A 4,665-nucleotide genomic window follows, 5' to 3' on the forward strand; every position below is an offset into this window, starting at 1 on the left:
TGGACCTCGTCATGGACGTCGGAAGTGAAGCTGCGCACCATGCAGCCTATTGCGCACAGTTTGAGTCGTAACACGAAGTCCTGTGGCTGCACGAAAAGCATTATTCAACATGGTGGCGTTGCTGCCAGGTTTCCTCCGAGCCATAATCCGTAGGTAGTGGTCATCCACTCCAGTAGTAGCCCTTGGGCGGCCTGAGCGAGGCATGTCATCGACAGTTTCTGTCTCTCTGTATCTCCTCCATGTCCGAACAACATTGTTATTGTGTGTCTGTGGGGTTTGGCTATGTTTAAATTTGCACTGAAGCTCTGTTTGCTTTCGTATCAGCATTCTAACAAGGCTGTCGAATCACGGCAGGTCTTTCCCATCCCTCACTACTTTTCCCGAAACTCACCTGCCTAAAGCGTATTGTACAATGCTCTTGAAATTTACCCATTTCTGCCGGCCGTGGTGGTCTAGCGGTTCTGGCGCTGCAGTCCGGAACCGCGGGACTGCTACGGTCGCAGGTTCGAATCCCGCCTCGGGCATGGGTGTGTGTGATGTCCTTAGGTTAGTTAGGTTTAAGTAGTTCTAAGTTCTAGGGGACTTATGACCTAAGAAGTTGAGTCCCATAGTGCTCAGAGCCATTTGAACCATTTTTTTACCCATTTCTGCTCAAGACTGTCAGTGCTGGAGTACAAATTTTCCTGATGGTCGGTCAGGAAATCTGAAATCTGCTTCTTGTCACTCTTTCTAAGTGGAAATATCTTCCTGCCTTTCCTTATATTCTTATATAGAACCGTATTCAGTTAAACTACGAGGGTTGGAACTTAAATAGTGGCAACTATTTATTCGCAACCGATACAAAAGATTTACATGTTTGCACCTGTTACTGTCCTTCAAAGTAGTCACCGGCGTTGTGTAGAACCCGTTGCCAGCGATGTGGAAGGCGTGGTATACCGTTAGCAGAGCCTGTTCTGTTGATGGTGCAAATGGAGCTGTCTACTGCCTGTCGAATCTCTGGAACAGTTCTGAAGCGAATCTCACGAAGTGGTTCCTTCATCTTCGGAATCAAATCAAAGTCACAAGGACGTAAGTCGGGGGAGTATGGTGGATGGTGCAGTACTTCCCAGTCCCATCGACCCAACAGAGCAGCCACAGTCTGCGCTGTATGCGCTCGCGCATTGTCGTGCAAAATGGTTGCGCAGGAAGTGTCGCCGCTTCTTTCGCAAAGCTGGTTGCAGGTGATGTTCCAAGAACAACAGTAATAGTGTGCACTGCCGGTATGCCGTGGAGGAACTTAATGCGTTAGGATAACACCGTCACAGTCGTACATTAGAATCACCGTAACTTTCAGGCTGGTCCCGGCGGAGGTTCGAGTCCGCCCTCGGGCATGGGTGTGTGTGTTTGCCCTTAGGATAATTTAGGTTAAGTAGTGTGTAACCTTAGGGACTGATGACCTTAGCAGTTAAGTCCCATGAGATTTCACACACGTTTTTGAACATAACTTTCACCATAGTGGGGCTTCGGAGCATCACCTGCAACCAGCTTTGCGAAAGAAGGTGCGCCACCTACTGCGCAACCCACCCATCATTTTGCACGACAATGAGTGGGCACATACGGCGCAAGCTGTGGCTGCTCTGTTCGGTCGATGGGACTGGGACGTACCGTACCGTCCTCCATACTCCCCCGACTTACGTCCTTGTGACTTTGATTTGATTCCAAAGATGAAGGAACCACTTCGTGGCATTCGTTTCAGAACTGTTCCAGAGATTCGACGGGCAGTAGACCGCTCCATTCGCACCATCAACAGAACAGGCTCTGCTAACGGTATACTACGCCTTCCACATCGCTGGCAACGGGTTCTACACAACGCTGGTGACTACTTCGAAGGACAGTAACAGATGCAAACATGTAACTCTTTTGTATCAGTTGTGAATAAATACGAGGCCTGTTCAGAAAGTAAGCTCCGATTGATTGCCAAATTGAAACCACAGTGAACATCAGAAATGTTTTACTTGTAACAATTAGCTACACCTTTCAGCTACTTCTCTACGTAGTCGCCGTTCTGACTTAGACTTTTGTCATAGCGTTGTACCAACTTTTCAATAGCCTCATCATAGAAGGCAGCCGCCAGTGCTTTCCGCCAATTCTCCACGCTGGCCTACACCTCGTTGTCTGTGTCAAAATGTTGTCTTCAGAGACAGCGGTTCATGTGACCAGAGATGAAACTCAGGGGGAACAATTGCGGACTGTATTGTGGGTAATCTCACATTTCCATTTGAAAACGATGCAGGAGCATCTTCATTGCCCCTGCAGAATGCGGCTGAGAATTGTCTTGAAGAAGAAACAGCACGACAGTTATGTAATGTTAGCTGCATAATTTCAGGCGAAATTTCTCACAAGGCCCTCGTACTTGGCGGCAGACACTATTTTCTAGACATCTTTACGCACTCACTGCGAGCTCAGAAATGAGAAGAGCGACGTGATGCTAACTGGGGTTATACTAGAGACACTACCCAACACATCTGTGCAAAGCTTTATCGGATTTTCATAGTCGTTTCCATTTCGCGACCGATCGGAGCTTACTTTCTGAACGCCCCTCGTAGTTGGCACTATTTAAGTTCCAGCCCTCGTGAACGGCCTTGCCATCAGTCATTTATTGTTCTAAGCTAAGTGGAAATGTTGGTTACCAGGAGATCAAATAAGTTACTTTCACGTATCGACTCACTGATTAGCCGATCAAGGTAATTTCCGAATAAGGCATTTAGAACCATTTGAAATGATTCCCTGTCGCTACTAACAATCTCAATCACTCGACTCTACAGTTGGTTAGGTTGAAATCTCCACCTAGTACAAGGAAATTCACGCGAAGTATTCACCAAGTTTCCCCTCACATGTTTCGACACTACTGCTGCTGAGATAAGGGCTCCATGAAAGTATCCAGTGAATATGTCTGATCCACCTTTAACTATACTTACCCAAATCACGCCACATGGCACTTTTGATGTTGGGTTCTATTATTATTACGTTGAACACTGTTTCTATATTTATCCTTTTTGTGACCATTATTCTATTATATTATCTATTAGTGTAAAGAATGTACACATGCCAAACAATTCATTATTTACACTAATAGATAATGTAATAGAATAATGTTCGCAAAAAGGATAAATATAGAAACAATGTTCAATGTAATAATAATAGAACCCAACATCTTTACACTCACTCATCCATGACCCCTTCCAGAATATTCAAAACAGCTGTCACCAAAGTCTCAGCCACTCGCTAACAGCTAGCACAACCGCAAACCCCCCGCCCCCCTCGAACAAAAAAAAAAAAAAAAAAAAATCGGCTACCGGCCCTCGGCTCTATCCCCCCCCCCCTCTCTCTCTCACTCATACACACACAGACGGTATAAACAGTAGTAACGAACATATACTTCGTTAGGTTGGCGACACATAGGTAAACATACCAAAGACGATGAAACACGTAATGGAGTCGCAATATTTACGCTGTGAAAAGAAGTGTACAACGAAATAGCTGTATCGAGTGACAGAAGAACGATAGTCCACCACAAAAAAGAGTGACAAACATGCTGAACAGTGTGTGGATGGCTAAAACACAAAAATGTGAATATAGAACTATAATAAAAGTGGTAGTGAGACCTCCAGACCAGATGTGAGGAAACGCAGATCAGCAAATCGTAAGTAATTACATTTTTTACAAAAAATCGGAAACTGAACTGTTTGATAATGTATAACTAACAAAAATGTATCATTATAGATCCCACTGATGATGCCTTAAAACAGCAGAAGGCGAAACGCGTATGGATTAAATAAAATAAATAGCTGCAGGAAAAGGCAGTTTGATTTGCAAAACAAGTATTTATATGCTTGCTGCGGAAGATGGCCACACAAACAAACGTGCTATGTCTACATCTACATCTACATCCACATTTATACTCCGAAAGCCACCCAACGGTGTGTGGCGGAGGGCACTTTACGTGCCACTGTCATTACCTCCCTTTTCTGTTCCAGTCGCGTATGGTTCGCGGGAAGAACGACTGTCTGAAAGCCTCCGTGCGCGCTCGAATCTCTCTAATTTTACATTCGTGATCTCCTCGGGAGGTATAAGTAGGGGGAAGCAATATATTCGATACCTCATCCAGAAACGCACACTCTCGAAACCTGGACAGCAAGCTACACCGCGATGCAGAGCGCCTCTCTTGCAGAGTCTGCCACTTGAGTTTATTAAACATCTCCGTAACGCTATCACGCTTACCAAATAACCCTGTGACGAAACGCGCCGCTCTTCTTTGGATCTTCTCTATCTCCTCCGTCAACCCGATCTGGTACGGATCCCACAGTGACGGGCAATACTCAAGTATAGGTCGAACTAGTGTTTTGTAAGCCACGTGCTTTGTTGATGGACTACATTTTCTAAGGACTCTCCCAATGAATCTCAACCTGGTACCCGCCTTACCAACAATTAATTGTATATGATCACTCCACTTCAAATCGTTCCGCACGCATACTCCCAGATTTTTTACAGAAGTAACTGCTACCAGTGTTTGTTCCGCTATCATATAATCATACAATAAAGGATCCTTCTTTCTATGTATTCGCAATACATTACATTTGTCTGTGTTATGGGTCAGTTGCCACTCCCTGCACCAAGTGCCTATCC

This window comes from Schistocerca nitens, chromosome 3 (assembly GCF_023898315.1).
Source record: "Schistocerca nitens isolate TAMUIC-IGC-003100 chromosome 3, iqSchNite1.1, whole genome shotgun sequence".
Classification (NCBI taxonomy): domain Eukaryota; kingdom Metazoa; phylum Arthropoda; class Insecta; order Orthoptera; family Acrididae; genus Schistocerca; species Schistocerca nitens.